The sequence below is a fragment of the Arvicanthis niloticus genome, chromosome 22 (assembly GCF_011762505.2).
Source record: "Arvicanthis niloticus isolate mArvNil1 chromosome 22, mArvNil1.pat.X, whole genome shotgun sequence".
Taxonomy (NCBI): domain Eukaryota; kingdom Metazoa; phylum Chordata; class Mammalia; order Rodentia; family Muridae; genus Arvicanthis; species Arvicanthis niloticus.
Window position 1 is genome coordinate 26,795,251 of NC_133429.1, and position 27,488 is coordinate 26,822,738.

At 33.7% G+C, this 27,488-nt stretch overlaps 1 non-coding gene across 1 annotated transcript; it reads left to right on the top strand.

Moving 5' to 3' along the window:
* Window positions 1-6,077: 6,077 nt before the first annotated feature.
* On the top strand, window positions 6,078-6,180 carry LOC143436517 (U6 spliceosomal RNA). Its single transcript, XR_013106485.1, has one exon. It is a non-coding gene; the product is annotated as a U6 spliceosomal RNA (small nuclear RNA).
* The last annotated feature ends 21,308 nt before the right edge of the window (window positions 6,181-27,488 follow it).

Below are 27,488 nucleotides of genomic sequence, written 5' to 3' on the forward strand. Positions count from 1 at the left end.
ACTCCAAAAGGTCTAAAAGTTGCTAAAAATATATCAATTATATTGACTATTACTGATTAAGAATAGGTAGTTCTTTCACATTCCTGTTGTTTTATCTCATTCACCAGTATACCCCTATCTTGTCCGCTTTCCAGTAAAGTATTATAATTGACTGCAAACTTTCTATCCTAAAGCATTTATTCAATCATAAAGTTTAGGTATAATGTGTTTCCTTTAATTGCAATCTAAGTTGGAACATTCCACTATGGACTGTATAGTCACCCAAATGACTTTTTCGCTCAACTCCAGGCATTCTATTTAACTTTGACCCTTGTTTCATTATTAAAGTGTAGCTGTTCTATATTATAAGTGGGAAAATGTTGTTAAACAATGATGCTCCATGGGTTAAATGTGAGAGCAATACTGAAGGTATTGTTAGTTTACTAGTAGTATATGTAGTTTATCTGTCTGCCTGTCTGCTTATTGGTCTGTCTGTCTGTCAGTCATCTATCTATCTATCTACCTATCAGGCTATCTACCTATCATCTGTCTACCATACATATATCAAATATATAAATACTAACACACACATGCACGTGTGTGTGTGTTTAATTAAATATAGATAAAGAAAGATGGAGAGCATCACTTATGAGTATAAGAGCCAAGATGTATCAGGATGTATCAGGAACAAACTGGCATTTGAAACACTACACTAAGTATGTATTAACTAAGCATGTATCTGTCTTGTGAATGGTTACTGTTGTCTATACCTAAGGCCCATATGAGAGGGGAAAATAAATTATAAAATGGTGAACTCAGGGCTTTTTTCTGAAGCTGCGAAACTTGTAGTCTCTTGCTTTTGGATACCAGAGTTACAAGTCCTTGCACTTGAGACACAGAGATTTGTACCAAGTCTCCCCTATCCAGATTATCAAACTGTTGGGTTTAGACCAAACTAAGCTACAGGTTTTCTTGCATTCCAGTTTAAAATATCATATCATGGACTCTTTTAAGTTCTATAATCTCATAATAAATATGGTTTTATATATCCCACATCTAATCTGTCTTTTATTCCTTTTTCCCCTCCTCATGTATCTCTCTATAAAGTTGTTGCTTTTTATTTGGAAGAACTTATAGAAGAATTCACTTGTATGAGAAGACTTAATGTTTGATGTAGGCACCAGAGATAACATGTATTTTCACATGAAAAGTAAATCTTACCCATGATTACATATTCTTCACAAACAGGATATTTCTCAATGTGCAGGAATCCTGGATTTGCTGAAATAGTTTTCAGATATGTTATCACAAACTTAATTTACTTCTATAGCTGGAAGATATTCACTGAATACTCACATACTTCTGGTGGACCAATTTTTTTTTTTATTGTCAAGAGCAAATTCTTAAGGAATTGTATTTCCTTTCTATGAGTTGATACAGGAATGATGAGGAAGATACAATAATAAAATAACTAGAAAATGAAATTTTCAAATAGGAGAGGCACAAAGGAAAAGCCAAATTTATCAGCAATACTTGTATGTGGTCTGGTCACGGTACGGAAATGAATGAGGACAAAAGGCCATACAAGGAGAATTCACTTAGGAGGACAGCAGTAAGCCAGACATCCAGTAGTTTGTAAACTAGATAACAAAAATCTATTCATTCTATGGACATTTTAAATGACATTTTCACATCTGATTTCAATAAAAATGCTTAGTGAGAGCCAGTTCTTCAACAAAACAAAACAAAACAAGAACAAATATTAACTACAAAATGCTTTAGATGTAGTGGAGAAATAATAAAGCATGTAGGACCACAGAATCATGTGTACTTTCACTGAACATCTCCTTAATTTGGAAAGAAGTCATTGACTGGAAACCAGACCTTTTACCTGGTAGAAGCTTGCAGTTAGGAAACAAAGAAAGGTGCTAAACAATTACTCTCAAAAAAAAAAAAAACCGTACAATTTTTTTTTAAGCCAAAGGTCTTGGATAACTCACTGAAAGTGTCCATGAACAGGAAAGCACTAGAAGAGGCTATCATAATCATGATTCATCAAATGAATGCAAATCAAAGCCAAGTGCAATATCTCAAAGACAGAATAATAAGAAGATTGTGGGAAAACTCACTCACTTGGTTTTTGGAAATATACAGTGTTAGAACCACTTGGGGAAAGTGTCTAAAAGTTCTTATATAATTATGTCTACACCTTCCCCAGGAGCCAACTACTCCAATCATGAGTATTTACACAAGAACAATGAAAACATATGTCTATAGAATACTTGTATAAGAATGTTCACAGCAGCTTTACTCATAACAGACTAGACTAGAAACATTCCATATGTCTGTCAAGAGATGAATGGATGAATGTGTGTGTGTGTGTGTTAAACGTAAGAAATTGAAAACTGCATAGACACACACCATGTTATATAATGTTGAGCTTCAGAAATTCATGTTGTATGAAAGAGTACATGTGCGTGTATACCTCTCTCTAATTTGTATAGCAAATATATAATTTCTGAATAAAGAGAACTCAACCCAATCATTTTTTGTGCATATGTAACAGGAGACTGTTGTAATGGAATATTAAAAACTGATTTTTAACATTATATGTCCACTTGACTAGGTTAGAATCAAAGGAGCATTATTTCAGGCTTCTTAGTGTATCTTTTAGAGAACTTCTATATGAAAAGGAACATTCCAAGTACATAAACTGTTGTAATTACACACACCCATAATATCCACTCTATTGAGAACTTGAATAGAACAACAAGTTAAAGCATGGTTAATAATATCTTGAGCTGGGACATCTAAATTCTTCTGGTTTCCCAAATCATAAGTCAGTTCATCTGTTTTTTGACCAGACTGGGGGTTTTATTATTGGTTCACTGATTATCAAGCTTTCAAATACAATCATACCACTGGATTTCTTTATATGATTTTCAGATTGCATTGTGTATGAATGCTTAGCCTCTATAATTCTGTAACCCATATCCATAATTCTCTCTCCCCCCCCGTCCCTATACCCCTCTCTCTTTGTGTGTATATAAAACAATCTTCTATCCAAAATTCCTTTTTGTAGAATCTTTCTTGGGTTATAATAACACTGCAAATATCATTAATGTGATAAATTAAGACTATGCTTTCCTGAACCTGAATAAATACTGGGGAGAGAGCTTGTTGTTAATGGTATTTTCTCTAGAAGTATACAGACCTGAGTTTCATGTGGAGAACTGGAAGCAGCGATAAGCACATGTAATCCTTGGACACTTATAATACCATGGAAGGAGGGCCAGGTGGATCTTTGGGACTTGTTGCACAACTCGTTTAGACAAAATTGTGAGTTCCAAAACAACAAGACAAGTTGTCTAGACAGAGAAAAATGTGTATGACACATAAAGATGTGGCTGTCCTCTGATCTCCTCATGCGCCTCGAAAAACACATGAGCATACTCATGCAATGACACACTCAACTTCACTAAAGCATATTTTATATTATATATTCTTTAAGCCAGTTTAATAAATGTTTTATGCATATACCACTTTGTACATTATGAGACATTTAAAACTGTTCTTTCTAAATTGATAATTATAGAATTTTTACCTATGAAAATATATTACATAGGATAATTTTCAGAATTATGTAGACTATAATATGCTATTTTAATATCTCCTAGATAATTGATTTAATTTGTGAAATTAGAGACTTCTGTTTTACAAAATTAGCAATATTTATTTTGTAAACCTAGCCAAGCCCTCTGGACTTTCAGTTTTTCATAGGAGCACGTCTAGTTTGTTTATATTTATTTCTTTTATCAATGACATTAAGAAAACTTTATAATAATTTGCTTTAGAGCATATGAGTAATCATAATATTCTTTTCAATGCGATGTCTGTTGTGGGAGAAATAATAGTATTAGAAATGACAAAATATCTACAATTTTAAAAAGTGATTTAAAATTTCCCAAACTATTTTTCAAACATTATTATGTAACTTGGAATGGATTTTGATATTATTAATACTAGATTTTACTAAAAACCATGAAATAACCATATGCCTCAAATCCATGTAACTATTACTTCATCCATATTATTGGGAACAAATATTATTTGGTATCCTAATTGGACATTGGAAAGAATATTTAAATAGATAATTAGCAGTTTATTCATTGATTTTCAAATATTAATTGTATGTCCTGAAGGTTTTATTAAACCTTTGAGTAATAGGTAGAGCTCCAAGAATTTATTTTAAATATACCACTGTAAGGAGACAAATATTAATAAGAGATATTTTTTTGGCCAAGGTTAAAAATTAAGCTTTCTCCCTGGCTGTTTCTCTTCTAAAAGCATCAGAGCATATTCACCATATGTTATTGTTTAAACATCTATGTGTTCTAATGCACACTCATTACTGCTGAGAAAGGCCATTTGAATGGATTCACTATAGACTTATAATTTAAATGTCATTTGCATTGGTTCATTTAAAAGGGGAGAGAGATGGGAATCTCTTTATGAAAGCTGTCTGCACTGTAATACACAATCCCTGCTGTTTTTCACATTTACACTCCAGGCTTTCTCCAAGTTGTTTGATTGAACTTGTCTCAACCTCAAGTCTCCAAGTGCCCTGTGACTTTTCATTCCGACAAGTGAAAGCTGGGAATTGTCAGAAACACCTACATCTACACAGCAGTTGAAGAAGCTATGTCCAGTGTGCAGGTGCAACCGAGGTTAGCTTATTTTATTTGCTGTCATTTATACATAAAATAATCTCTTTGGATGAAACGCAGAATCACACAGTCAACCATGATAGCTAGAAGGAATTTACGAAGAAGATAAGTTTATGAGTGCAGCAGCATTGCAACACTGGATTCATGATCCTGAAGCCTGTGCAGTGCTTCCAACATGTTTTATTCCTCCTTTCTGGATAATGTTAATTCTTTCTTTCTGAATTGCACAAGATATATCTTTCTACAACAAAATATTACTTATCAAACTTGAAAGATTTAAATGTATTTTTGCTAAAACTTTCAAATAGTTTCCCCTGTAGTTGAGTAAATAGTATAGAAACTTTTGCCACACGAAGAAGCTCTATCATGTTAGTTTAAAAAAAGAAAAACATTTGTTAGTTAAAGCCAAATTCTTAGTCCTCTTTGTTTGGTTTCTTGTCTTCTAGTTCTACATACTTTATTTTGCAGAAATAAATCATTTTAATATCATCTCTATAACACATAGTTTTTGGAAGGTTTGCACTGTCATAAGACTGGCATATGAATTATGACAATTCTCCCATTAAAAATAAGATTTAAAGCTACTAGTCTTTCAAATTGATCATACCAAGACTCATGTGTATAATGTTTGTAAAATTGATGAAAAATTGGCATAGAGATGTTTATTTCAATTATTTACAGTAAAGAAATTAAAGAAATGCTTACACTGTTTTTCTAAAAAATGACATTATCTAGGACTCATTGAAGGTATAAAACAGTCAATTTTTTCCCTTTTCTTTAGTATGCTTAATGATATTATAAATGAAATGAGAAGAGAGAACAGAATACCCACGGGGGGGGAGATACAGAGACAAAGTGAAGCATGGACTGAAGAAAAGGCCATCTAGTGACTGACCCACCTCAGGATCTATCCCATATGCAGTTACAATGTCAATTTTTGATGCCTGTAGATGAAATAGTCTTTGAACTCTTTTATTGCCTAATAACCACGTTGTATAATTATCAGAGCTACTCAATATTCAAATAATTACTATTGTCTTTTGTTTGATTTAAGATTTGTGAATATTTTTGTATATACTTTTGTATATAATCTTAGATGGCTGGATATATTCTGCTCACAGTCAGGAAACAGAGAAAGAAATATATATATTCCAGGTAGATTTCAATGCCCAATCTGAATGCGGACAGCTCTGTCTCATGGAGATGTAGCAAAAACAAAATGTATAGAGGAAAATAAAGAGGGCTCACTGCATCAGCACACACACACACACACACACACACACACACACACGTATATATATATATATGTATATATATATGTGTGTATATATATACATATATATATATATGTATATATATATATACACACATATATATATACACACACATATACTCAAATTGGAATGCTACAGAGAGGTTAGCATGGCCCCTGTACAGGGATGACATGCAAATTCATGAAGTTTTCTATATTTTTGCTATCCCAAAAGATGATTCCTGTATGTAAAATATATTCTACTAGCTGGGCTTCTTTACTGGCCTCAATGGGAAAGAAAGAACATAGCCTTGCAGAGACTTCAAGTATCATGACAGAGGAGATGGGGGGGGGGCACCTGCCATGAGGAAAAGGGGAAAGTGGGATAGGGGAAGGATTGTGGGAGGTGGGACTGGGAGGGGGACAATGAGTGGGATGTAAAGTAAGTAAATATATATATATATATATATATATATATATATATATAATTTAAAATATTAAGGTAGAGAAAGAAAGCATGATCACCAATATTTTTCTTTCTCTCAATTTCCAGAGTGTGAACACAATGCATCCAGCCATGTTAGGCTCCTGCCACAGTGCCTTCTCTCTCCAGAACTGAATGTCTTCTCAATTCCTGACCCTCAACCAACTTTTCCTTTCTTTCTTTGTTCCATTTGTTTATTTGTCAGGTATGCATGCTGTCATGCCAAGAAAAGTAACTACCACTACTGTATTTAATATCTATTATAACATAATTTTTCACTTTCCTTGCTGCTTATTACCTAGATTTAATGAAGATTTTTTGAGATCAGATACTATTTACTTAGTTATTAAACTCTTAGAAACAAAATACTCAATCAGAAGAAACCTGTCTAGTGTTTGTGGATTTTCATGAGCTACTGTTAAGATGAGTAAACAAATCAGTGAGTACTAGATTTGTCTTTCATACAGTTTACTTATCCATAAACTATGAATGTGCCTTTTCAATCAGGCTTGTGTGGTAGTGTAGCCATGATCTGCTTTTAAAACTTCACAAAGTTATAACTTTGTACAATAATTCACAATCCTTACAATGTAGACCTATGCTCACAATTTGGAGAAATTTCCCTTTGTATTCTGGCAACTTACTGTAATTTACATATATTGTTTTTCTGGACATTTCCTTACAGAAACTCTCACCACTCACTACAACTTATGCTCAATGGTGTTATCTCATCCAGCTATCTCAGTATGATGCATTGCTCCAAAATTAGTATTTTTGGTTAGTACCCTTATAGAATCAGGAGGTAGAGGGTTTATGGAGGGGAAACCAGGAAAAGGGATAACATATGAAATGTAAATAAATAAAATAATGAATAAAAATTAAAAAATATTTTTACATTATTTATGTTCTTAAACTTAAGACAACAAAAACAAAACCAAAAAAAGGTGAAAAAACTAAAATGGTAATTAGAATAGCAAACACTGAAAAGCCATAACAACAACAATTGTATCAGACATCATTATCTTTCTAATAATGCTTCCTCTGAACCCTACATAATTCCCCGTGATGTATGCCAATAGAGAATTGTGTGTGTGTGTGTGTGTGTGTGTGTGTGTGTTCATTTAATTTTAATAATTCCACTAATAAGTTTTATTAAACTCAGATTCATTTTTAAATGAAGCAATTCAACATAAACGTAAGTTTATAAAGATCTTATTGTTGGAATTTGTATATTAAAGATGCCATGCTTTTGAATGCCTTGTCAAAGAAGTGTTCTCAGCTCGTTCTAAGATACACATTTTTATGTTTCCCTTCTGAAATATCAGGAGCACATAAGGAATTTATCTTATCCAGACTGCATCCTGTTCTAAAGGGTGCCTTGGCAGGATGCTATGGCTTTAAACTTTCATAAAGTGCGGCAGACAAGTGATAGTTGGTATGATTTACGGTGAGAATTGATTTGTCCATCCAGGGATGTTTTGTCAGCTAAACAGAAAGTGTTCGTTTCCATGTCTAGTAATTTTAGAGGAATGAGTTTAGCTAACCACACTGGAGAGTAAGAATGCTGTAATTGGAATGTATAATTTAGTCAAATTCACACAAATAAGGAGAAATCTGGTTTTAGTCTAGTCATAGGGAAATAAGGATTCAATGACAAGTCTGACAAGAAACAAAAGAGCACTAGAGGATGAGGCTATGTCATATGGGGATGTGTAGTCGTCTCAGTAAGGCCCTTTCTAAAGTATAGTAGATCAAGGGCACCCTATTCCTAATATAGATCTCACAGTTTAGGTGAAGATCAATATTATGAATGCTTAGAAACTTTCCACACTTCCATTTAACATTAATTGCATCTGACAAGTGTTTCTCTAGCGCTGTAGTCTGGGGTGTCAGATGCCTCCAAAAATTATTAAAACATAATTGCACTACTTAAATCTGGACAGTATACAAATAGAGAGCAGATACAATATCAGCACACACACAAAAGAAAAATACTGAGAAAAGCAATGTACTTCCATACACACACATGTTATTTATTTGGATTCTTTTACATATTATTTTTGGCACTTTTCTTTTTATTTCCTGGAAATTTAACTTTACACTTCTTTACGTATAATTTTTATAAGCACATTAGTTATTATAATGGCATTTTGTTGCTTAAGAAAAATGTTTTGTGCAGGCATCATTTTTTTAGTTTTCCTCAGCTTAAAGTCTATAAAATAATAAAATAAAGTCAAGATTATTGTATGGGAAATTGATTATTCAATTACAATTTCCTAAAATATTAGTGAAATGATTTCTATTTAATTTACTTTTCATAAACCCACTCTATTACTTAAGTAAATATCATTATGAAGTATGAAGTGAAATGTTCTTCTATATAGTTTAAGGTTGCTTATTTGATTACCTCTGAACAATAAATCAAAGATATATTAAATAAGAATGCTTATCATTGGTTTTATTACTTAAAAGAAAATAATATTTTGTTGTATCTTTTAATGGAATCTTTTGTATTGCAAAACTTGCATGCATAACTTACTGTCTACAAGCTTCCTAATATAGGCATGACCTCATAGAAGGCTAATAATAACTTTGTAAGAAAAACATGAATGATCTCCTGACTATTTGCCATTTTGCAATTGGGATGACCACTTGAAGTTTTCTAAAACAATCATGGTTATATTTTACTCCAAAACAATAATATTCTATTTTAGTGTGTGTTATTCATATTTTATAACTATAAATGAACATCAAATGTGAGGCATTTTATAATGTTACTATCTATTGGAGCCCTCAATTGAAGCTAACCTGTGACCAAAATAATGAGACATTTATTAAATGGAAAATAAGTATGTTATATCAAAACATTACATGTGAAATTGGATTACATGCATTTTTTTATTTATGAAAATATGTTAGAGCAAAGGACCCCAAATATTTAAGCAATAAATGGATACCATGATAGTTAATATTGAGAGTCCACTTGCAGATTTAGAATTAAGTAGAAAATAGTTGTCTGGTATACCTAGTATAATCTAGTATAATCTAGGTTAGGTCAGCTCCCCCTAACCATGGTGGAGTTATCTTATTTTGATAGTTAATGTGGTAAGACCATCTAAATGTTGGGTAGGACAATTCCCTGGGTATGGAATACTAGCTTGTACAAAATGGAGAAAGTAAGCTAAGCACTCAAAGACTTGATCACATTCTTCTTTTCAGTCTTAAATGTAATAATGTACCCAGTTATGTTAAACTACTCTTGTCCTTAATCTCCTGATCTGAAACTATGAGCCATAGTTCTTTCTCTTAACTGATGCTGTGAAGTTATTTTGCCATTGCAACAGAAAGGAAGTTAAGACATACCACTTAAAGTTATTAATCAAGCATGAGCCTCAAATAGTAAAATCAAGTATTACTCAGAGATGTTAGAGCTAAAACAGTGTTTCAAATATGTCTTTATATACATATTTATTCTAAATCCAGTGTACTAATATTTATGGAAATTTAATAAATGGAGTCACCAATTATCTTTATGCATAAAATTCTTCTGCCTTGTCTTATGCTGAAATCCCTAAGCATTGGGGAGAGAGATTTGATGAAGACATCCCATTTAGAACTAAGTGCACCAACGTCTCTCACTCTCGGCACACTGTCAAGGTGTGGGTTTCTCATCAACTGCGAGAAGAAACTTCTCTGATAGTACTGAGAAAGACACTAATTTATAAGAAACAGTTTTGCAGACACAACAGAACTAGTATATTCATATAGACCATGGCAGCATGCATAGAATCTATATAAGTTCAAGTCAAATAAGGTCCCCAAACTGAAAGGAAGTGGAAATGGGGTCCTTAAGAACAAATTGGCAAATGATACTTTCTGCAAAATGAAAAATAAGTTGTTTTTATGATCTACTGACTTCTTCTTGCGTACTACCTCCAAATACTATTATTATGAATGTCATGAAATTTGAATATGCAAACATTTATATCTTAGATTTCTGGTCCTTATTGGTATTGGGGAACATTTTTGCATCCACATGAGAGGTACACTCATCCCTTCCTCATAGCTGCTACAAGTCATCTAAGCAAGGTAAATGTTGGTGAAAATTATGTCTCTCAAATCTCTAACTTCTTATCTGATCCCTTCAAAGATTAGGGATTCAGCATGTGGTTTGGTAGCTAAATTAAATAACTGTAGCACAGGATATGTATATTTTTTAACATAGTAGCAGAAAATAAAGAGTTGGATACTTGTTCTTTCTATATGTAAAACTCCTAAAAATGACAAATTTTAAGTATATTTAAGTAATCATGTAATGACTATAATTATGTTATTTTATAGTTAACTCATATTTTGTCAAAATGACAACTCTGAATTATACGTTGGGAGAATCCATCTCTTTATAACAATTTAGGAGATGGATTTGGAGTGTCTACAGGATTCTCAGGAAGACAGATTAGTTCCTGGGATACTGGGAGCACTTGTCCTTGGCTATATCATATTCTGTGGGATTTGAGTTATTTAGAATGTAATCTCGGTTTGAAATTTAGACTTTATTTTTGCATATTGAACAAGTGCTAACTTTGCACAGGAGAGTAATTAAAAAACAATTCAGTAAATCTCTCCCTGTTCTCACCAGATCTCTAGTCATGTAGTCTTAGAAGGAGATTGATGTTGGGAAAGTGACTCACTATCACTTAAAATGAATTTTACTCTGTAGGATAAAGCTTCACATTATTTGGAAAAAAAAACTCTGATAAAGAAGACAGAATTTAAAAACTAAACTTCTTCATCAACTTTCATTAATTTTGTTACAATTTGTCTCCTAGTTAAGCAAGTAGACATTATATTAATTTATTAAAATAATATATTAACCCATTAAATTGTATTTATAATATTGGTAGATAAAAGACAAAAATGTGAAAAGTCTAGAAAACTACTATGCTCAAATGTAAATTTGATTGATTGTGTATGGAAAAACAACAAAAAAAACCTGAGGTGATAAATTAGTAGATGGAAAATATGCATGCTACTCATACATAAAACAAGCATTAAAAATCTGAATATGTGTTTTTGCATGTGTTATTTGCTGTTGCTCAAAGTCATTATTGACTATCAAAATCAGTCTTATTTTAAAGGTTCTTCTATTTTCTTTTTTGATATGGTATAATATAAAGTTAAAAATGTAATATAAACTACCAGTTTTAATTATACTTATATTTCTAATTTAAAATTCACCTTTTTGTGTCTCTGAAGAAAAATCATCTGTCTAATAAATGATAATACTAAGCAGATAAGTCAGTTAGACTTTTTATTTTGTGGAGATAGGACATTACAGAGTTTAATACCCCATGAATTAGTAAACAAAAACATAAAGGATTATTGACACAAATTTGAGTCAGGTAATTTTTATAAGTACCATGGATAACAGGAATTCTCACAATTTGTATATAACATCAGTTATCTCAAAGCAAAATATGGAAGAACATTTACTAGAACAATAGATTGAACTGCATGTGATGCCATTTTGTTTTCCCTTCTTTTCTTTTCTTTATAATAACTTTCCTTGTTGTTTTATTTATTTGCATTTTAAATGTCCCACTTCCCTGGTTCCCCTAGGCAAACTCCCTCTCATCCACCTTCCTGAGCCTCTCCCACCAATCCCCCATTCCCTCCTCACCAATCTAGCATCCTCTTACACTGGGGTATCAACCCTTCACAGGACCAAGGACCTTCCCTCCCACTGATGACAGAAGGCAGTCCTCTGCTACATATGTAACTGGAGCCAGACTGATGGTTGTGATGCCATTTTCTTAAAGGCCAAAACAATATCAAATACTGACCACGTCATATATTAGTTGATGTACCTTGAATAGTTTACCTATGATCCACCAACTGCTTGCCCTTATTTCAGGGTAGATGCTTTGCTCTATAAATCTATCATTCAATCAATGTGATGTACACAGAGTTCTATAGGATGACTGCATATTTTCAAACCAGGGATTGATTCTGAAAATACATTTGGATAATTAACACACTTGCACCACTGATATTTTATGTTCATTTGATGTTCTATAGAAAGTAGTATATTATGCAAAGTAAATGTGTTTGTTTTATAACTATAATAATTCTATGGCAAATAGAAAAGACAATGCAGGAATTATGAATTTAAGAATTGGTGTAGACATCAGTTCAATTTATTTTTCCTTGTTTAGTACTCTCTATTCTGGTTGCCCATTATAAGAAAAGGATCATCTGATATGTAAAAAGATAATTATGGGATATTACTGATTCTTTGATTACCTCATGTCATTAATTTTCTCTATGAGAAATCTGTTCTAAATTTTAGTGCAAAATTTTAATCTAAAATCCACTACTGTGTTATAAATACCACATAAGTATACACACACTTACACTCATCATATATATATATATATATATATATATATATGACAATCATTGATTGTTAGCTACAAATTTAATGAATATTTTTTGGCAAACATTTATCTAAGTCTTTACTTATCATCTATCTATCTACCTGTCTGTTATGTATTTATCTGTTAGCCTTTTTATCTATCTATCTGTTTTTCATCTAACATTTATTTCTCTATCAAGCTATCATATATTTATCTATCATTATTTACCATCTTTTATTTACCTATATCAATCAATCTATCTATCAATCAATCTATCTATCTATCTATCTATCTATCATCTATTTAGTTAGCTATCATCTCTTTATCTATCAATATATTATATATAAAACCATATTATCTATTTATCATCTATCTATTTATCATTGAATTCTCTGTCTATATCCATCTATCTATCTATCTATCTATCTATCTATCTATCTATCTATCTACCTTCTACCAACCATCTCCTGGTATTTATGGTGAATGATTTAAAATACCCCTCACTATGATTTCAAAATTATACTCATCTTTTCATATACACTTATGTAGTATTTGTACATAACTTCTATATACACATACATACTTTTATATAATCTGCAGATTAGTTCTTATATCTAATATGATACAAATGCTTTGTAATGTTACCCCTATTATTTAGTAATAATAACAAGAAAAATATCTGTCTGTTTTCAATACAGATACATATTTTGAAAATAGTTTTAATCTTTAAAGGGTTGAATTCAATGTATATATGTGCATATATGTATATATAAGTATGTGTGTGTGTGTGTATTTAAAGTTAAAAATTACCACAGCTATAGAACTTAGTCTCATATTTCTCAACTACAGGTAAATTTTTAAAGAGAGTATAAATATACTGGTAATTGGGGCTATGAAGATGGATCCATTAGTAAAATGTTTGCCATAAAAATATGAGGACCTGAGGTCAGATCTCCATTACTCATGTAAAAAAAATGTAATCACATCACTGGGAAAGTAGAGACATGAAGATACCTGGATGTTGCTTGCTAGATCATCTAGCTAGATCAGTGGGCTTGAGTTCAGTGAGAGTTTCTGTCTGAAAAAAAAAAAAATAACATAAAACAACACTGAGAAAAACAGATATCAACCTCTGACATAGCCAGGCTTTTAACCTGCATGTACTCACACCTGCTTCATTCCTGAGAACAAACATGTCTAAGATTTTAACTCAACCAACTCTGGTCTCAAACTTGACGATTTGGGCTTACTAAACAGAAATGATACTGTCTCTTCTGCAGTCAGGTCCAGGACAACAGCACAGTAGCACATACTTGTTGATGATGAATAATAAAAATCACAACCTATTTCCTTCTCTATTCTTTTGTATTTCAGTCTTTTAGACTCAACATTGGTGGAGAGTTAGAGACTTTCTGGCCAGCAAGCCTTGCGTAATCATCAAACCCCCTTTCATAGTGAAAGACAATAGGATAGTAAGGTGGCAAGCCCCTAAGATTAACCTATGGCCTCCCCATGGATGTCTACATATGTACACATATCCCTGGACACACACACACACACACACACACACACACACAAACCTACACACACTCATGTAGGACAATGAAATTTCACCTGTACAAAAAGTATTTAAATTCACTCCTTTGGTTGTAAATTGTGGGGACAGAATTAATTTCACCATAAAATGAAAGCTTCTCAAGGCTTGTAACTTTCTCACTTTGCTTATCCTTTTGCATTCCTGCCTTTGCATACTTGTGGATAAAACAGAAAATCTACAAAAGCCTCATCAACACAAAGGATAGTTGTGTTTTCTTTCTAATCCATGTTTGCACAGACTTTATTTATGTAAAGGTTTTCTTGTTTTGGCTCCAGAATGACAGCTTTAATTTTCTTCCAAAGAGAAATAAAGGACTGAACCGAAACAAAGTAGCGGAGGAGATCTGCTCCCAGTCTGGAAGCTGGCTACTTTGTAGGCAGTTAACTGTTTCAGTCTAAAAATTCAGAGCCGAAGATAATAAACCCAATGTAAGTTAGTCAGTTGTGTATATTAATGACATATAAATAATCATTTGCATTAGTTTTGTGCTTTACACAAAGTTGCATTACTTAAAATATCTAACTGCTCTAGAAATCCATCATTTTAAATATTACAAAACAAACAAAAATTAATAGTGTTTGAACTTTGTAATCTTTGAAAATAATTGGATTTTGTTTCATGTGTAATATCTACAGAGTCACTTAACATGCCAACTCAAGGGACACTTTTTTTTTTTAATATTTGACCTTCAACTAAGCAAGTTTTAGATCTAAAAAGGTATAAAACTCATTGGTAAATGTTATAAATATTTGGTCCTTTGATAATTCTGCCTAAAAGTTGAATTAGTGTTTATATTCCAGATAATTATTCTTTGGAATCAAAACATAAAAACAAACTTTCATTTTTATTTGAGATTAGGTAGAAAACCTCATAATATTGCAAGAATTGATCAAGGCTCCAGAAAAATCAGAGCATTAAATAACCTTAAACAGAATACTAACCAGGAATAGAAATACTTTACTGCACTGGTACACTATAAAACAAAGTGGCAAAAAAAAAAAAAAATAGCAGTAATTTTTACTGAAGTATGTTCTTCAGACTGAAAACAGAACCACAAAAGTAATGCTAAGTATATTTCTTAATTCAAACAGATCGTTAATGAAATGTATTGCATCCAATTCAAGATGAATAAGTTTCTTTATTCTTGTTAAAATTACTGGGAACATCGATCACAAGATTTGCTATGACCTTGAGTGTGTGGATTTGAAAATAATTGCTATTTCGGTAGCAAAGAAGTGACACTGAGTATATCAGTCACACTCCAGGGAAGGCTTCATTCCCAGGATCAGCAGAGCAGTACAAATCAGACCCCATGACTTTTTTGTGCTTGTTTTGTTTAATTTTGTTTTTGTTGTTAGTTTATTAAAAAAAAATAAGAATATGTAATAGATTGCGTCGGGTTAGGTGAGGATCTGTTTGGAGTTTGGAGAGAAAGGAGTATAATCAAATATATTTATGAAAATTTCAAAATTATGAAAAATAAATATTTACATAAAACCACAAAAAGACCCACATTATTAGAGATAAAACAACAATGGAAGAGAAATTTTGAATCCTGGAAATATGAGGAAGAGGGCTGACTGATCAACTTAAATGAAGAATGGCTCACACCATTGAGACCTTGGAAGAAACGGCTGCTGGTTCTAAATATTACAGGACCAGACAGAGGCTAAGCTCCACTTAAACCATGTAATTACTGGGATATTGTTTTCAAGAATCTGATCAAAGCTTACCAGTTCTACACAAGGGACTTGGAATACATTCAAATATGTTATTAACAATGCTTTCTAGCCTCTCAAAGAGTTGAATTTGTTACTTAAAAAGAATGTTGTGGGGTTGGGTCTAAGACAGAAGCTCATGTATAATAGGCAATTGAGCTAACACTAAGCTACTTCCCCAAAGAGAGGTTCTTTGTGTGTGTGTGTGTGTGTGTGTACCTATAAATTTAAGAATAGGTGTTAAATAAAAGACTTTAGTTTGTCTTGGTTGTTTTCTCGATCTGACTAGTCTTCAGGACTATTTTCTGACCAGTTTAGTTGGAACAAGAACATAGTACCCACCACCCATAAAGCAGATCATAGCCAAAATCTATGCTTTCCTCAGCCTTGCCTGAGATTGAGAGTTGACCTTACCCCTTAGCTATTATCAGCAAATTTGTTTTATTTTACTTGAGCATTTGAAATTTGATTTTGCTTTTAGATCTGCTGTAGTTTTAGAGAAATAAATCATACACTTCAATATCTACATAAAAGAATGTTACTGCATACAAGAAACACATTTGCTCATTCTATGGCAGTTTGACACTTGATTACTTTGCTTTTTCTATGCAAGAATGTAGACATAAATCAATTCATTCATGTGAGAGATGTGTCTCCTGTAAACTTTCTGTTAATGAGTTTATATGGTTTTGTGGCATAGGGTAAGCTAACTATTAATTAACTATCATATAGATATAAACAACTTAGCTAAATTATGACAGATTGACAAAGTAAATCTCTTCAGCTTGGATCTGTTTAACCAGCTTCTGATATCTTTCAAAATAATGTGGGTGTCACAAATATTAAGCCCCAGAAACAACAAATAGATGAAGCCTCTCTTCCCAGAGTGAAAAGTCCTGTTATACTGTAGATCTGAGCCCTAGATTTTGTACTACGATGCTGCTGTAGCTCTGCATTTACTATAGTAGGGTGACCCTTGTGGTTAATAACGACTTTGAAACATATATGAAAAAAATCAGTTTTTCTAGTTTGTACCTTTGTCAAAAACTAGTGTTGCTTTAAACAGGAACGTTTTAATTGTTTCTATCCTTCCTATTTATATTTTGCACTACTGCAATTTTTGCCAGTACTGCTGTAACAAAGTCTCACAATGGAGATTCATTATGATGTTGTTTATAAGCTAGAGGCTCTGAAAGAAACAAAGTTGCAGTAAGCTGGTTCCTTTTCCCAGATCAACCAAAGTTATCTTCTGAGTGCTTTGTCTTTTATAGCATTTTTTCTGTGTTATTTTTGTAAAAAAAAAAAAAAAAAAGAAGAAGAAGAGGAGGAGGAGGAGGAGGAAGAGGAAGAGGAAGAGGAAGAGGAAGAGGAAGAGGAAGAGGAAGAAGAAGAAGAAGAAGAAGAAGAAGAAGAAGAAGAAGAAGAAGAAGAAGAAGAAGAAGAAGAAAGGAAAGGAAAAGAAAAAGAAAAAGTCTCATTTCTGTAGACATGCATCATACTGGGTTTAAACCTATCTTAATGACTTCCTTTGAACTTCATTGCCCTTGATAAGACTCAGTCTCGGTAACTCACACCATGAGTTGCTGGGATTGGGACTTCCACACATCAATTTGTGGCAGGACATAATGTGTACAGTAGCACTAATATAAAATTGGCATTTAAATCACAAGGTTGCTGCAAAGAATCAAGGTGCTCAATTTTATTTTCTTGTCTTTATTTTCCTGTCCCAGCCTTAATCATCCTGAAATTGACCTCAAGAGAGTAAGAGGCAAGGTTACACAAGTTCAATTTGCAAATCATATTCCATGTTTTACTGCTGAAAATCACTTAACATACATTGATTATTTCCTTGGATAGTTCCAATTTTGAATCATTTCAGTAGCATTTTTAGCAGCCTCAGGTTTTATCTATAAAATCATTTGTATTGGTTTTGTCACTTGCACTTGGTAGTAGATAGGACTGAGTTCTAATTAATGCTATTTTCTCAGCACACTGTTTCTTTACCACAATCCAAATGCTTTTTTGTCCTACCTGGCTTTAGTTGTCGGTTTGTGGTAACCTAAAAATCATCTGAGAAGACAGTCCATGTGAGGGATTCCCAAGTTATACTGACCTGTAGGCATGTTGTTACCTTGATTCTTTATTAATATATGAGGAGCTAGCTCACTGTGGCCCTTACCATTTCCTGGACACACTATGCAGTGCTACAAAATAAAGCTAGCTAAGATGACCCCCATTTAACAGGCATAATTGGAAAGGGGGGAATTCATGTAAGCCTCCCAATGTACAGACAGTAATGATAGTAAATGGCTTCTGAAAGTATTCAGAGTTAGTTTCCTATGGAATGAGCTCATTAACAATTTGTGCAATAAAAGGATGTCAGTCCTGGACAGATGTGCATATGAGCAACACTAGATAAAGTCAGGATGGTGTATGTCATGAATAAGCACATCTAATTATAATAATTCAGGAAGACAGCAAGAATTTAGGAGGAAGAAGTAAGGGCATAGAAGGAGTTGGAAGAGGGAAGGAGGCCCAGGAATCATTTTGATTCAATGCTCATGCATGACATTCCAAATGAAATAAATGTAAAAGAAAGAAAAGAAGAAAGGAAAAATAGAAGAAAGGAAGGAAGGAAGAAGAAAGAATGAAAAAGAAAGACAGACAGGCATAGCATTTAACCAAGCCAGCAAGAAGTGTTTCTCTACATTTTCTGATTTAAGTTTTACCTTGAGTTTCTGGGCAGAATCCCCGCCCCCAACATAAGACTATATGTAAATCAAAATAATCTCTTCCCTCCTTAAACTGTGTTTAGCCATGGTGTTTATCATGGCAAAAGAGTAAAACCAGACCTCCCCCACTAATATTTCTTTTCAGTTATCTAGAGAATGAAGAATTTCTTTTCTACATTTTTCTGGGGGCCCGTAGCTGTGGCATGACCTAGCCTTAAAGTCCAGTGCTATGATGACCATAACTAGTAAGTACCCCCACTATGTCTACAGCTTGAGAGATAGCATATATATATATATATATATATATATATATATATATATATATATATATATATATTCATTCTAGACTCTAGGGACTTTTCTTTTGCTTCTGCAAGAGTAACACTATATGTATAAAGCCTTCTATGTTTTTCAAGTTATATTCTTCTAGGAATTTTTTTTGGATCATTTCCTTTTGTCAAGTTATTGGAAAGGAAATCTGTGTTTTGTGTATACAATTAAAATTACAAAACTTTTAACTTTCAAGGAAAACATACATCTTTAAAAGGAGATATGAAATTAAGGTTTAGAATTGTAATATTGAAGCAAGGATATTTTGTAGCTTTGAAATGTTTTAAATCAATAGATATATCAAAAGATCAATAACATAAAACAAGTGTTTATGAAGTATCTTTAAACTTATACATTATTACAAACCTTGGGAAATTATTTTCCTCATTTAAATGTTGTAGTATTCTTAAATTAAAAAATCTTTACCATTTTTTTATTTCCATAAATAATTTCCGAACAATGTGACATGAAGTAAAAGCTACACATTCTGTTTATCCAGCTGGTAGAAGGGAGAAATTTATCTAACGAGAAAGTTTTATTGTTGTTGTTTTTATTTGATAATACTTTACATCAGTATAAACACAAAGTTAGCTGGCTAACTCCTTAACAAGACTGTTGGAAGTTAGATATATGTGATCAATTATTGAAATATTATAGCTGCCCTCCTGCACATTGTCATGTCCCTTCTCAGGGTATACACTGCTCATATAAGAATAAGATTAAGGCCCCGTGTTTTGTTCTGTTTGAGCTAAACTGTCCACAATCATGCATTTGTTTTGCTTAGTTTGTGCAGAGAAGGTATAACATATTCTTATTAGAGATGCACATTGTGCACTTGTCTTACCCCAACAAGTATCTTGTTAACAAGAACTGTTAGTGCTGAACATTTTCTTTAACATTGTTACAAATAATCATTCTAAAGTCATTTTGAATTAGTTCTCCATGCTGTGTCTGTTTTCTCGGTTATCATACATTCACTGAAATCTAACATTTTATTTGCCAATGTAAAGAATAACTTTGTATCTAAGAGAGAGAAGAAAGTTTGTTCAAGACAAAAACTAACCTTCCTATAGATTTAGAAATGGGAATATGAAACTGAGTGTAAGGGATTTTTACAAACCCCATATGGCCACAGATGGACATGATATTTTTTCAAGACTATTTCTCCATCTATAAAGCTTTCAGAATTATTAGTATTAATAAATGTAAGAAAATATAAATCATTTTTAGAGCTCTAGTGTGCTATTTCATATTGTTGTGTAACCTTCTGACCCACTTAAAATGAACACGTAGGGAATCTATTTTAATAGCTTCTTCCTGTAGGCTTGAGGGATTTGATCAGGAGCACTGATCTTAAAACAAAAGTGTACTTGGGTATTTCAACTTGTTTCACGATTTCTGTGCCAGAAAGTTTCATGTTGAGTTGGCATCTCCTAGGAATACCAGTGAAGAAACAATACAGAAAGAGGTAAGAAAAGAGAAATGTTTGCTCAACACTCTGCATGCTGGAACAAAGTGCAACATCATTTACGGTAGGTTTCCTCCTCCCAAAGTGACAGGTTGCCATAAATCACTAATTTCTCAATTATGAGAAGGAAGATGGAATATGGAATAAGGTCATGTTCAGTTCAGAGCAGGAAAACCAAAACAATGTGCTTGTTGAACTTTACATAATATTTTACCAAATCTCAGAGGAAGTTCAACAAGAGTATATTATTGTTGTTTTATTTTAAACAGATAGGACATAAAAACATTTTTGCTTTGTTTCTAAGATATTATAGGATGATCTAGAATAACTTTATTTTTTATTATATTAAAATATTGGCTGATTGTTTTCAATGCTTCAGAAAATAAACGTTGATAATATTTTTATATATTTAGTCTCCATAGGATAGGTATTTCTTTTAAGTCTATATTGATAGTCTTAGCTTTATGCATTCAGGTTTTTTTTTATTTTAACCTCAAAATTATTTAAAACCTTTACAGGACTACATAGTGAAAATGCATACACAGATAGATGTATATATATATATATATATATATATATATATATATATATATATATAAACTCATTCTGTATAATATTTCCATTTGTGTATTTTCAAAGTTGGCATAGGGTGTATAACAGGACCCTGGGGAATCTAACAGCTGTTTTCAAACAGAAAGATTGCTGAGCTAGAAGAATGAGAATACATATGTTTGAAAGGATTCCTTTTCTTTTCGTGGTCCCAATGGGGCTCTTTTATTATCAATAAAACTCTTATATCTCTCACTTGTCCTACATAGAGGAATGACACAAAGGGCCACAGACAGGTGTAGGACCGTGAAAGGCAGCCTAAAGGAGGAACTGTATGGCTGTGAAAGGCAGCCTGGTTTCTGGTTCAACACAGGCTAGAAAACACTAGAGACCCCCAGGTGATCCTAAGGGCCCGCATGTGTTTCGTCACGCTCCCAGATTCCATGCTTCTGACATGAGGCTGCAACCCTCTATAGATTTGTGTCCTTTAGTCACTTAGGGCAACGCCTCTACTATCCCCTCCACAGGTAGAGGGTGTGACTACAGGCCATGGAGACTCAAGACAGATCCTTCTATTAATGAAGTACCTAAAGGCCAAAGGGGTGTAGCCAATTAAGCTTTTTTTCCCAGACCTTCCTACCTGCAAACAGTATTTCTCAGACCCACCCTGAGAAAACTGGGATAAAGTTTCTCATCTACTTTCTGCCATGACAATAAACATCTTAAAATCATGGACTGTTCTTTTCATTGGGTCTGCATGGGGAACAATGGAGTAGCCCTTCACCTATAGAGCCACCATCTACTCTCCTGCAGAAGATCTGTGTTTCCAGCCTTGGCAACCACCAACCCAAGCCAAGCTAACCACTGCGACCAAGCCATGAACTCTCATCCCCACGGGACACAGCTTCTCTCCCTTTCTCTCCCCTTGGGCCATGGGCCAATCTAGCCCATGACCCACACTTTGTTCTCAACTTTTCTGTGGCTCCTAAGACCCAGAGAATTAGACCAGCTAGCTCCGGCTCCCCAGGTACATCAGACTGCACTCCAGAGCAGGGTTTCATGGCTTCACATAGCCCTGTGCCCACCAGCGCTGGCGTGGGGAGAGTATAGTCAAACTTCCTATGCCTCTGTCTTCCCAGAGTGGCCTTAGCCCCGTGGTAGTACACACTTTAACCCAACAACTGGTCCAGGACACACTACTACCCAACAGACAGGCATAGAGATGAACTGTCTGATATTTAAAAAATTGCCTTATATTTCTCTCTAAATATATTAAGTCCAAAAGACTAGGGGTTGAGTTTAGTTCTCTAAAAGAGCTGACATTTCACTTTTAGATTTAGTATCCCAATAGAGAGGAACATACTTTCTGAATAACATTATTGGAACTTTAAGGCTTATAATGTCTATCCAAGGCAATATTTTTTCCTATAGAATCCTTACTGTACTTTTAATTCATTTAGCCCAAAACATTTATTGGCTATTTCCTATGTTTAATCCTGTTAATCAATTCGAACATGGCAGTGGAATTGACATTTCCTGCCGATAATGCAACTGAAAGCCATGTGAAAGAGATGGACAAAGTTAAATTTCAGTAGGCTAAAACGAGAGCCTTCATCAATAAATATAAAGTGTAACCTGAGAAGGGAGGCTTCGAAGCAGGAGTCCAACAGAAGGAAATACATGCATTACTGTTATTTATGACAAAAAAGTAGCATGGAAGACAGAGCTTGTTAAGACTGCATCAAAGAATGCCTCTTATTCACCCAGGTACAGTCAGAGCTGGAAAACCACAAGCTTCCTCTACTGAAACAATCCCTGTATAATTTATAACATGGATTCCAAAGAAGAAAGAGCCAAGTTCAATGTCTGGCTCTCCTCCACTCCCGTTCGGTCTCTAATCAGAAATCTCACTTCTCTACTCATAGGGAAAAATGGATAACTTGTGGATGACAGGGCCCTGAGGTGTTTTTCTAACAAATTCCTGCACATGGAAACATGAAGAGTTATATTATAAACAGCAGTTTACCAGTGAAAACTTGAGGGAAAATCGAGGGATCATACAGAGTCTTCCTGAGGGCACTCAACATGACTGCTGCTTCACATGTCTACAAGTCTCATTATGAACAACTCCCAATTCGGTGGCAATTGGGCTCTGATATCAAATCACTCCCCCCAAACAGCATGTAATGAAAACAGTATAAATAATCTTGATAATGATAAATATCCTGGGACTTTTTTGGCAATGATATTAAAATATCATTGGTCATAACTCACTTTAAGACATAATAATTGAGGATTTGTTATTGAACCTAGGAAGGAAAGAATTGAAGTGGGAAAAATAATCTTCTCATCTGGTTTCCTTTATGGAGAAAATGTTCAGTTCATTCATAGTCCCACAGAAACTGAGGTAACTATAGTGTTTTGTCAATTCAACAATGACTTTTTTTTTTTTTAAATTTCACAATAGCATATTTAAAACTAGTGAATATCTCTAACTCCTTTTCCTATTTACAAATCTTTGTTGACTTAATCTTGTGTTTACTATGAAAAAATTAATAGATATATCTCTTTTTTCAATGTATTCTATACATCTCGGTAGCCTTGTTTTAGTATACAGTTCTAATAAAACTTACATGTCAGCACTTAGACATACATATATGTCTATAGGAAAACCTCAGAAAAGTCCATGTAAGGCAGAGACAGGGTCACAGGAGTAGGAAGGCAGGTCTCTTCCTGAAGTTTTCTGGTTTGAGAAAATTAAGGACACGGTTCAGCCACAAGCCTATCTCAGTAATCTTACTGTGAGGAGCAACCAACTGCTTGTTGGTTTCTTAAAGAAAACGTGTAATACACTTAAATTATGATGAAAGAAAAAAAAACTGTTGCTTTTACCTAACTGCTGATTGTCAGGTAGCAAGTTTCGATTTCATTGCTTTATGTCACAGTATCAGATAAAAATCAACACTTACGTTGAAAATGTTCAGCAGATATTTCTCAAATGCTTTTGTTGCCCTTCTTCATGAGTACTTCAAGAATATATTAATTTGACAAAAATAAATTCCCAGAGTTTTATTTGTTTTTTTTCTTCAGTCTGTGAATGTTTTTAGGGGTGAGGGTGTGTTGGTTTCTTTTGCATTTTAAGGAGAGAGATTCAGTGTTCATTTGGGTTGGAAATACAGAACAACCTATGATGACTTATTTGAGTGAATTGAATGTCTGAGAAATCATGCATATTTGAAGAAAACTTGATAATTTATACCAAATAAATAATTTAATTTTGAAGCATGATTTATATGCAACATAATTTTAGATAACATATCATGGTATATTAAATAATTTTAGGATGTCTATTGAGCAATAATTTAAAATACTGAGGGATTATTAATAGTGAATTAATTTCTTCTCACTGTCCTATATGTGTGGTGTTATATTCATATGGTGCATAGAGAAATATGGAAATATAATTAGCATTCTTATTTATCAGACCAGGGAGGGCAGAAGTGGCCCAGCATTGGTTAAAATTGAAGCTAAAGCTAGACTACCTTGTTTACTCTTACGTCTGCATACTTTTTTCCATAAATCAGAATTTAAAGTTAGAAGTCTTCTTAGAGATTAAAGACATTTTTTATTGAACCCAGTATGTGGGACATTGGACTTTGAAAACTTAAATAAATTCATCATTAAGACATTAAAAATATAAAGATGGCTCAGTAGATAAAGCACTTGCCAAAGTTCAGGTTCCATTTAAATGGCCAGGAACAGGTCTGTGGAGTGTATCATGGGTATTCTATACCTGTTTGGCTAATATCCACTTATCAGTGAATATATAGCATGTATGTTCTTTGGATCTTGGTTACCTCTCTCAGGATATTTTCTATTTCCATCCATTTGCCTAAAAAATTCATGATGTCTTTGTTTTTAATAGTTGAATAGTATTCCACTCTGGAAGTGAACCATACTTTCTGTATCCATTCATGTTGAGGGACATCTGAGTTGCTTCCAGTTTCTTGCTATTGCAAACAAGGCTGCCGGCTACTATGAAAATAGTAGAGCACATGCAATTTGCTCCTGTCTAAAAAAAAAAAAATACAGGGACAAAAATGAATAAAATGGTACAGAGACTAAAGAAAGGGCTGGCATAAACCAGTGACCACCCCAACTTGGGATCCATCCTGTGGCTGGGCACTAATCCCTGACACTATTACTGATGCTATGTTTTGCTTGCACACAGGACCCTAGCATGGCTGTCATCTGAAAGGTTCTACTCAACAGCTGACTGAGACTGATACAAATACCCACAGCCAAGTAATGGACAGAAGTTGGGAACCCCTAAGGAAGAGTTAGGAGACAGATTGAAGAAACTGAGGGGGATGGCAGCCCCACAGGAGGACCAATGGAGTCAGCTGGTTTGGATCCATGGGAGATCCCAGAGACTGGGCTACCAGCAAAAGTTCATTCACAGGCTAGTCTAGAGACCCTGGCACATATGTGGCAGGGGGCTGCCTTGACTGGCCTCGGTGGGAGAGAATATGCCTAATCCAGTGGAGACTTGGTGTCCCAGATGAAGGGATGCCAGGGGGTGGTGTCCTCTCAGAGGCAAAAGGTGGGGGAATGGTGGGAGGAACTCTGCAAAGGGGGTTGGATGGGTCACCATTTGGGAAGTAAATAAATAGAATAATTAATTAATAAAAATAGACAGAAATATTCAGTAGTCCCTTTGTAATCTAAGAATCTCCCTGAAAACAATAACATGAGAATTCATAGAACAAGCTGGCTAGCTGGCCTACACTCATAGGTATAGTCTAAATTCAATTGAGAGACCCTGCTTGGAAAAACAAAGCAGAGAGGTAATAAGAAAAACAGCAGATATCAAGTTGGGACTCTGTATGCATATCACACACCGTCCACATACATTTGTGTCAATGCAATATGAATGCATATATGCACCCAACACACACACACACACACACACACACACACACACACACACCTGCAAATAAATGAGAAAAAAATAGATTTAAGAATTACTATTCAGTGTTTGGGGCACAAACTACAATAAAGAATTACCACAGTGAAAAATCCTAGAGTTTTCTGAGAATGCCATTTCTAAGGCACGCATCATCGCCCCCAAAATGAGTCATTCTAAAACCTAGAAAAGATAAATATGTATGATTATGGATTTCTTACTTCATATCAGCAAATATGCTATTACAGAACTTATGTCAGTGCTAAAGAACCAATCAGAGTTTGTGATTAGTTCACATTCTCTCTTTGAAGTACCAAGATAACTATTGGGCTTACTGGGAACTAATCATTCAATACATTCCAAAACTGTTTTGTTGGCGTCATGGAAACACTTGTTCACAGGCTAAAAGATTAGACCTTTTAAAATCTCAGTTGCTACAGTTGTGATTAGAAAAAATTGTATAAACATTGTGCTTTACCTCCAGAAACAATGAAAGCATTGTATAATATCGACTATGTGTCATGGAAAAAAGTTAAATGATATTAAGGAATATGTATATCACCAGCAGACAGATTCCACGGGATAATTATTTGCAGACTAGGGTTACTTTTGTCTGCAAGAAAAAAGTATCTGTTAAATTTTTTCTTAAATGACACATTTCATGTTTCAAGACACTTCTGGTAATTAGCATAAACAGAAGCAGATTCTTTGAGAAGTACTGGAAGAATACATTCAAATCAAAGGTCCTGTCACAATTATTATGTCATAGTGACGTTTGCACAGTTAATATACTTGGACCATCTACTATGCAGAATGTACTGGGAATTACATGATAGCCAGTACAGAATGGAGATTTCAAAGTATTTTTCCTACTAGATTCCACTTTTTCCCCCCAATAATTATTTTGAAAATGAAGGAAATATCCTACAGTAACACACACATACACACACACATACACACACACACACACACACACCACATACATCACATTTACTATCCCTTTAGTTTCCCCCAACTGTTGTATCATTTTTATAGTTTACTTTTACTTTTTGGGTTAATTAGAAAATTGGCAGGCAGGGGCTTCTAAAATGTTGAAGGAACATTATTTATGGATTTCCTTTCCTTGAACTCGTACATATATTTGTTATACAAAATGAAAAATGACGCTCTGCTCTAACTCAAATGGTGTAATTGGATACATGCCAAGAATTGAACTTCCAGTATGTGCTCTTGTTGGGATTTGTCAACTTATCTGTGCCAGGAAAGTAAA